This window comes from Canis lupus, chromosome 1 (genome assembly GCF_011100685.1).
Source record: "Canis lupus familiaris isolate Mischka breed German Shepherd chromosome 1, alternate assembly UU_Cfam_GSD_1.0, whole genome shotgun sequence".
NCBI classification, from domain to species: domain Eukaryota; kingdom Metazoa; phylum Chordata; class Mammalia; order Carnivora; family Canidae; genus Canis; species Canis lupus.
This window is the reverse complement of record NC_049222.1, coordinates 78,265,161-78,274,683: the sequence shown is the minus strand read 5'-3', so window position 1 is coordinate 78,274,683 and position 9,523 is coordinate 78,265,161. Positions and strand designations below refer to the sequence as shown.

The 9,523-nt window shown below is 38.1% G+C and overlaps 1 long non-coding RNA gene across 1 annotated transcript; it reads right to left on the bottom strand.

The window, feature by feature from the left end:
* Window positions 1-465: 465 nt before the first annotated feature.
* On the bottom strand, window positions 466-7,516 carry LOC111096585. Its single transcript, XR_005354078.1, has 2 exons — window positions 4,124-7,516; window positions 466-1,169 (listed from the first exon to the last, which is right to left on the bottom strand). It is a non-coding gene; the product is annotated as an uncharacterized LOC111096585 (long non-coding RNA).
* Between the last annotated feature and the right edge of the window lie 2,007 nt (window positions 7,517-9,523).

Genomic DNA, 9,523 nt, shown 5'->3' with positions numbered 1-9,523 from the left:
TTAGCTGTGTGTACAACATCTGTCATACTCAAGGCTGAAACTAGGGTGAGAGGCGCTCACTGTGGGCACAAAATTTAATTTAAAGGGGTGCCAGAAAACACTGTAATCAAATACTTTTAAAAACCAAAACTGAAGCAAAAAATTCATGATGAACACAGCGTCAAAATTTTACATAAAGCTAGGATCAAAGAGGATCAAAATTAGGGTAAAGTGAGTGAGTCAACAATGGGCAAAGGCACAAAGATTAAAGGTTAGGCCTTTATTTAGAATATTCATATTGTGTTCATTATAGATTTAAGTAGACTTTATTTTGGGAAGTGTGGGTGGCTCAGTGGTTGAGCATCTGCCCTCAACTCGGGGCATGATCATGGGGTCCTGGGATCAAGTCCCACATCAGACTTCTTCTCCCTCTTCTTATGTCTCTTACTCTCTCTCTGTGTCTCCCATGGATAAATAAATAAAATATTTAAAAAATAAATAGTTTTTATTTTTTTAGAGTTCACAGTGAGATTCAACTGAAGTACATGGTTCCCATATACTCATTGCCCCCATGCAAACATAGCCTCCCCACTATCACTATCCCACCCCAATTAGTACATTTCTTACAACTGATATGCTGGCACATCATTATCACTCAAAGTTTACATTAGGGTTCACTCTTAGTGGCATACATTCTACGAGTTTTGAGAAACCTATAACGATGTGTATCTACCATATTAGTTCCTGGCAGAATTTTCACTGCCTTAAAAATCCCTCCCTCCCCACTACCACTCCAGGCTGTCTTCATAGTTTTGTCTTTTCCAAAATGTCATAGAATTGGAATCATACAGTAGGCAGCCTTTTCAGATTGGCTTCTTTTACTTAGTGATATGCATTCAAGCTTCTTCCATGACTTTTCATGGCTTGACAGTTCATCTCTTTTGAGTGCTGAGTAATATTCCTTTGCCTAGATATGCCACAGTTTATGTATCCACTATATTGGCCTAGGTTTTTCAAGTAAACAAAAGCAGACAATATATATATCTATGTATATATGTACAGAGAGAGAAAGAAATTTATTTTATAGAATTGGTTCACGTGATTATGGAGACTGAGAAGTCCCAGGATCTGCAGTCAGTAAGCTGGAGAACCCAGGGAGCCAAGGGTATAGTGCCAATCCAGGTCAGAGGCTGAAAGCAGACAAAGACTATCTCAGTTTGAAGACAGACAAAAAGTAAATTTCTTCTTATTCAATCTTTTTGTTCATTCGACTATTGAATGAGGCCTACACATACAGGCGAGGACAATCTGCTTTATTCAGTCTACTGATTCACATCCAAAAAGACCCTCACACACACCAGAATAATGTTCTAGCAAATATCTGGTCACACTGGGGACCTGTCAAGTTGACACATAAAATTAACCACCATATCCACTCACCTACTGAAGGACATCACCATTGCTTCCAAGTTTTGATAATTCTGAAGGAAGCTGCTATAAACTTCTATGTGGGAGTTTTTGTGTGGACATACGTTTTTAACTTCTTTGAATAAATACCGAGGAGATTGACTGCTGGATTGCATGGAGAGAGTATATTTAGTTTTCTAAGAAACTGCCAAACTGTCTTCTGAAGTGACTGTACTATTTTGTATTCCCACCAGCAATGAATGAGACTTCTTGCTGCTTCATATCATCACAGATATTTGCACTAATTTTGATACTTTAAGAATTTCAGGGGCAGCCCAGGTGGCTCAGCGATTTAGTGCCACCTTCGGCCCAGGGTGTGGTCCTGGAGACCTGGGATCGAGTCTTATGTCAGGCTCCCTGCATGAAGCTTGCTTATCCCTCTGCCTGTGCCTGTGCCTCTCTCTGTGTGTCTCTCATGAGTAAATAAATAAAATCGTAAAAAGTAAAAAATTATTTATCTTGATCACTGAGTTTTTTTGGTGGCATCTTAAACATGGAGCCCAAGAATGGTCCCTCCTTTTCCACCCTAGTCCTCGTCCTGGATTTGGCTCCTTTAGGGCAGAAACCTTTAGGGCAGAAACCATGTTTTACTATTATTATTTTTATTTTCTTTTAATTTTTTATTTATTCATGAGAGACACAGAGAGAGAAAGAGGCAGAGACATAGGCAGAGAGAGAAGCAGGCTCCCTAGGAGCCCGATGCGGGACTCAATCCCATGACCCCAGGATCAGGACGTGAGCCAAAGGCAGAGGCTCAACCACTCAGCCACCAGGCGTCCATTATTATTATTATTATTATTATTATTATTATTATTATTATTATATTTAAGTGAAATTTGGCAAATAGAGTAGTTAGTAAAGTACCTGACATACTCAATAAATATTAATCATAGTATTATTATGTCCCTCAAATAGCACCTTCCAGAGTTATCTGAACATAGTGAATGTTTGTTGAATGAAGTATAGCCTTTTATACAATTGAAGTATCCTCTAAACTTTAGTGTATTCTAAAAGCATGCTATTATCTGTTTTGTTAGGCTGAGCAGACTTGGTGTTGGGGCCTGTCCATATTTTTACATTTACCTCTAACATTTCAAAAGTTGGAAATCAAATCTACTGCTTGTATGGAGTAAATGCTTCCATTGAATCCTGGATGAAAAAAAGAAAATATTTTCTATTCAGGCTGGAAAAAACCTGGTTTCCTTTACCTTCATTGTTATGGAGTGCAGTACGGATATGCATTTGCTCTGGGATTCTGTTGGTGATTAAAATAACATTATGATTCAATAAAGAGTGCACCAGGCAGTGTCACTTACACATGGCTACATGTCCCTGTAGTTATTTTCTATTTGAAGTTCAAAAACTAAAGTATAATTCAGTATTGACTAAAGGGTTTGCTCTAATATTTTTATCAACTCTAGTTTTACTTAATCAGCATTTATTTCTTCTATAATTTTCCTCACATTCTAGAATCATTGAAATGCTGATCTGAATGACTTGGAAGATTTCAATTACTGGCAAATTACAGGATTACAATTCCTAACATCAAAATACCCATAAACCAAAGTAGCTCAGAGTATAAATAATGATGACGAGAGAACCTTGTGAAATAGTCTATGGAAATGCCAGAAAAAAACACTGTCCATTTGAACAGGATAGTCACTGATATTTTTGTGACTATGACAAGAAGTAACTTCAAAAGTTCTCACAATTGCACAAGACACGCTATTTAACAACTTGCTTTAAACAGCTGTCAATTGCCAACCTAAGGAATCACACATTACATACAATGAAATTTCTGTTCAAATCAAACACACATTTTCGTTTGTTTATACATTTATATATCTCTCAAGCTAACTCAAAGAAATCATGTGTGCATCAAGGGCTTTTAGCCCAGTTGGGATGCCAGCCTCCCCAACTGTACCGTCAATGTGAAGAAAGAGAAGGAGGAACAGAGGAAAGTGGCAAGTTTAATGTCTTTTAGCTTGTGGAAAAATCAGCTTACTGGTGTCTTATCTTAACGTTTTTCTGCCCCCAGGAGAGGGAAAAGGCCAGTACCAAAATCCATGTCAGCACTTTTTCAGTATGACTCATTGAACCAACTCAACTAACTCTCCATCACCTCGCCCCCAGAATACATGTTGAGTTGTGACTAATGGGAAAGTTTCCCTCAGCTATGAATGCTAAGAGGAATGTAGCTAACAAGGGCAGCATGGACTGGGGGCTGAGCTTGTCATACTTGAGTACTGCTCTATAGATGTGTTTCATCAGACAGGCAGGTATGTGCTAAAAAATCAGAGTTTATATATATAATACCACCATTAACAGGTAGCAATTGATATTTACTAAGTACAAATAATCCATTGATTTAAAACTTGGTGAACATCTAGTCGATTTAATCTGAATAAGTCTAATATTAGTAGAGGAGTCCAGAGAAATATCCATTGTATTTTTATTTTAACAAAAGCCAGCTGAAAAGGCTAAAATTCATAATGTAAGTGATCCAGCATCTCTACACAATGGTAAGGGTTGAAACTCTTTTGAAGCCCTCTGTTCCTTTTGAAGAGTCCCTTCTGCTACTAATTTGCCCACATTAGTAAGAAATAGCCATTCTGTGTTGAAGTGTTCAGTTGGATTATGGCCACAACAATGCAGTCTTTAACAGCATATAGCTTACCTGTGAGGGATTCAGCTCCTCACATGCCAGGGACTTCCTAGAGCTTTTTAACTACTAAGACATATACATTGAGATTTCCAAGTATTTCATCCTGGGAGTCTACATCTTCTAGAAGGCCAAACATCTAAAATGGATACAAATTAGTAAGACGATGCGACCAAATGTTTAGGCACTACTGCAGAGATTAAAATCAACACTAACATTTACATTCTGTATACTGAAAGTTCAGAAAATCCAACTATTTCAGTGTCAAAATATATGATATATTAAATTACAGCCCAGAGGAGATGGTTGTCATGCTGTGAAGTATCAGTCCAGAAATCAGAAAGACAAACATGGTAGACAAGGAGGTTTGCACATTGACAAAGTGGCTATTATGGGAAGCAATAGTAATCAACTGAACCATATTTCTGAATTATTTGTTTGATAGAAGTTAGAAGGACAGATGTTGTGCCTTGGTAGATTCCATTTTATTCACTCTTCAAATAAGAGTCTTTCCAGCCCAATGATATGTCTTGGGATTGAACAAATTGGCATTTGCGGTTATCAAAAAGATGCCTGCCACCTAGAGAGACATGTGAGTTTACTGTCAGTTGCTGGCTGTCAGCGGCCTTTCTGATCTTGTTGCCATGGAAATTGACATTAGACAGGTGGGAAGAAGGGGAGTTATAGGTTGCATTCTTATTTCATTATTTCAAATAAGATGTTTGAACCTTTTGCCTTCTTTGCACCCATCTGAAATTGGTTACCCTGGTAACAGAATGACGGATGCCACCCCTTAAGAGCTGAGAGCAGGAACTCTTTCTTTGCTGATCTCTGAAGGCAGCACTGAAGGCGAGAGCCAGTAAGGCTGTGATTCCCAGGATCAGCCGAGGGGATGTAAGGAAGAAAAGGAATTGGAAGTCACCTGAAACTTCTAAGGTTAAAAAAAAAAAAAAAAAAATACAAGGTTTTCTTTAATTCAGGCTCTAGTCATTCAAGTAAACAAATATACAAGTGGGAGTCTGCCACCAACTTTAAAATCTGCCACCACTCGAGGTAACTACTTAAACCCCACTGGTCTACACAACTCCTCTCTCCATAGCTCAGAGAGCCTGCTCATGCATTTTCATATAGATTATGCTCAGTTTTCCTAAAGGGGAAAAAAATGGAAAATTTCAGACAAGGGCTCATTGGGTCATCTTTCCCCATAGATCAATGTTTTCTCATCCTAAATGGTTTGCTTTCCAAGGGACTATAAGTTGTTTTTAAAAGGATTTTCACTGCAGAGGGGTATGTTCAGTGGAGAATGTGGTAGCACTAAAATGGTTGGTCTGCTTTAAAAAAATAATAATACACAAGAAACCATAGGGGAAAGGAAAGAGTGGCCATTAAACTGAACTATTAAGAATGGTTGCACTTTACATTCCAAATGTGAAGTTATGTATCGGGGCTATTACAACTGCAGAGTGCTGTGCAGTGGATTCAGTAGAATGGCCATGTAAATTGAAAAGCAAACTAATGTCTCTTCAAGCTCTGGAAACCACAGAAGGAATTTGCTCCCAAGTGGAAAACTCTAGGCAATCAACCAATGAATCACTCACCCAAAGAACAAGAGCTTTGTCTTTCTCATTAACTGTCTTTGATGCATAAGTAGGATATGGGTCACTTCATACAATATCAGAAAGAAAACCAGAAGGGCATAGGTTTCAGCACATACACCTTATTCGTGTGCTGATGGTTTGCATAATGGAAAGGGAAACTGTGTTTCTTTCTTTAATTCTGCCATATAAAACATGCCCATGAAATAATAAACCCAAAATGTTTGGTAAAAATAAAACTCTTGATTGAGATGCTTGTGTTGGGTGGAAGTGACAGATTTTACTTTTGTGCAAACAAGAAAGCCAACTACAGAAATGAAAAATAAGCTCATAAGACATTCACAACCTATGATCTAGCAATATTCCTGAGATTATTCCAAGAAAATAATTCAAAGGAAGAAGAAAGCAGTACTATATGTGAAGATGCTTAATACTGCAGTAGTTATTAGAATTAAGACGTGGTTAAAATAGTCATGCAATATTGTAGAAGTAGTCTGGTACAGGGTGGTGTATCATTTGATGGAGCCAATAAAAAGAACTGAAGATTATCCAGATATATGGGGAAGGAAAGGACTTGTGATAGCTTAATGAGAAGAGCAGAATGCAAAATGGAGTGCTGTGCATTCGCATATGAATGGTATGGGAAATACATCAAAAACAGAAATATTATGATGGAGAGGTTTTGAGGTCTTTTAAAAAATGCTTTGTAGACCCTTTCTTCAATTATATATATATATATATATATAAATAACTATATATATAAATATATAGAAGTAATGATTTGATTTTTGGAATCTTCCCACCTCACTTTTACAAGTGGCTTTTGCACGTTGGCTGTTGCTTATTGCAGAGTATACAGTAAAGCTGGGTTGTTACACTGGTTACTTCACTAACTAGACAGAGTGACAGAAACAGAGAAATAACAGCATGCCCTGCTCACAGCAAGGGCAATGGCCACATGCATCAAAAATTGCTGACACCCTAGGGCCCCTGGGTGGCACAGATGTTAAGTGTCTGACTCTTGGTTTTGGCTCAGTCATGATCCCAGGGTCCTGAGATCAAGCCCTGTGTTGAGCTCTGTGCTTAGCATGGAATCTGCTTAAGGTTCTCTGTACTTCTCCCTGCCCCTCCCACTTGTGCTCTCTCTCAAATAAATAAATCTTTTAAAAATATTGCTGACACCCTGACAATTAGTGGACTAGGTAGAAATTGTACAAGCCTTATTTAGCTCACTCCTCTTGGGTGAAATGCATCATTATAGCCTTTTAAATGGCAAGAGTATGCACACCACCCAAACCCTAAAGGATACTGAAACACGTATTTTCCTCTTGGAGAGAATGGTCTGAATGATTAGTGTTGTACAAAATGAAGGGGAACCCTCCCAAACTAACCTATTAAGTTCAAGTCCATTCACTGGCACCATGTGCATTTTTCCAGAGCACAGAGTGAACAGACACCAGTTTTCAGCAGAGGGTGCCAGGAATGCAGCACCCCTCCCATCCGAACATGCTGCAAAACAATTCCGTGTTTCTTTACTAACTGCCTTTTCAGAAGGTGATGCTTGAGTTTGGTTATTTCTAGGAAAGGATGCCAGTTCAGAGGGTCCTGGACACAGAAGCTTGACACTTTACAAGATAACGGATGTGCCTGAGCAGACTGAACTGGAGTCACCAGGTCAGGTACCAGTTATTAATGCGCCAGCTTTTGTTTAAGTCTGCTCTGAGACCATTAACTCATTGTGCAAGGCACTCACAATATTATAAAAGCTAGCTGATGAGTTCAATGGTTACCTAAACTGGACCTAAAATAGGAAATAAAGGCATGACAAGTGCCATGTTAAATTCTTAAAACAAAGTCTCAAAAAAAAAAATTCTTTAAGACTGTAGAAACTCTCATATGTGTTAAAATTGTTATATTCTCAGAAAATAGCATCTTGTTTTTTTTTTAAGATTTTTATTTTATTATTTATTCATGAGAGACACAGAGAGAGAGGCAGTGACATAGGCAGAGGGAGAAGCAGGTTCCATGCTGGGAGCCTGATGCGGACTTGATCCTGGGACTCCAGGATCATGCCCTGGGCAGAAGGCAGGCGCTAAACCGCTGAGCCACCCAGAGATTCCCCATGGCGTCTTGTTTAATTCCTTCAATAGCCCTGTAAGGTAGACATTTTTATTTCAATTTGTAGTTGGAGAAAAATCCTGAGAGGCACTAAGGAAGTTGCCCAAGGCCATACCCAAATGATAATAAACCCATATCACACCTGGGATCTGTGCCTAATTCCAAACTTGGTGTCCTTCCAACACATCACAGTGCCCAGTGGGCTATTTCCGGCTCACATTCTCATTACAAGTAGGATATCACACCTGCAGCTACAGAAGAACCTTTTGTTTTAAACAACAAAAACAATACAGAAGTAGGTTATCATTCCTTGCTTTTAACTCATTACTAGGGTTTACCATCATTGGGGTTTGTAAATTACCTCTTTGAAGCAAGCGGCAGATAACTGTAGAAAATAATGAACATATTGAAAAGAGATCATACAAGTTTATATAGCAGAAACCCATCTTGAGAAAATTAGACACTCACTTTAGGTGTTTAAAAGAAGCTATCAAGGCTCTATGAAAGATTTCCTAGGACTGCTAATGGGACAGAGATCTTAAGTATAGGGATCACATGGTCAACGAGCTGACCTCGTCTGGATCCTTTCAAAGGATAAATCTAAGCTTGAGCAAAACTAAATGGGAAAATGGGATATCACTTATTGCCTACCATTAGCAAATATGTCTTAGGGTAAGAACCATGTGGTTGACCTGAGGCAAGCTAGCATTACCATGCTCTGCTGGGAGTAGTATAAATAGTCCCAAGACTATTTGAAAGTCTTCTAGAAAGCAATTTGGCAGTGTATATCAAAGATCTGCAGTAACATTTTATCTTTTGATACAGTAATTCCATTTCTTGGGATTAATTCTAAGGAAAGGAAGAGAAATAAGGAGAGAAAATTATATATGAACATTTTCTTTACAAGGATATAACAATATCTCAATATTTGAAATAGCCCACTTACCTAACAAATGAGAAATGAGCAAATTATAGTAAATCCAACATTGTGAGTTGTGTGCAAATTTTAATAAAGAAAAATAAAGTCAACTGACTAGCAAAAAATCCTCCAAATAACCCAATTAAAAAATGGGCAAGGATGTGAATACATGTTTTTCCAGAGAAGACATACAAATGGCCAACAGATACATGAAAAGGTGCTTAGCATCACTAATCACTAAGAGAAATAGAAATCAAATACAAGGTGATATCACCTCATACCTGTTCGGATACCTATCATCAAAAAGACAAGCGATAACAAATGCTAGCAAGTGAGTGGAGAAAAGAGAACCCTTGGTGCATTGTTGGTAGGAATGTTCACTGCTGCAGCCACAATGGAAAACAGCATGGAGGTTCCTCAAAAAATTAAAAATAGAATTATCATGTGATCTATCCAGCCATCCCAATTCTGGATTTATATCCAAAGGAAATGAAATGATTATCTCAAAGAGATATCTGCACTCCCATGATCAATGCAGCATTGTTCACAATAGCCAAGGTATAGAAACAACCTATGAGTCCATCAGTGGATGACTGGATAAAGGAAATGTGACACACACACACACACACACACACACACACACACACAATTATTGAGCCTTTAAAAAGAAGGAAATGTTGCCATTTGCAACAACATGGATGAACCTAGAATGAAACAAATCAGAGAAAGACAAACACTGTATGGTATCACCTACATGTGCAGTTAAAAAAAAAAAAAAAAAGA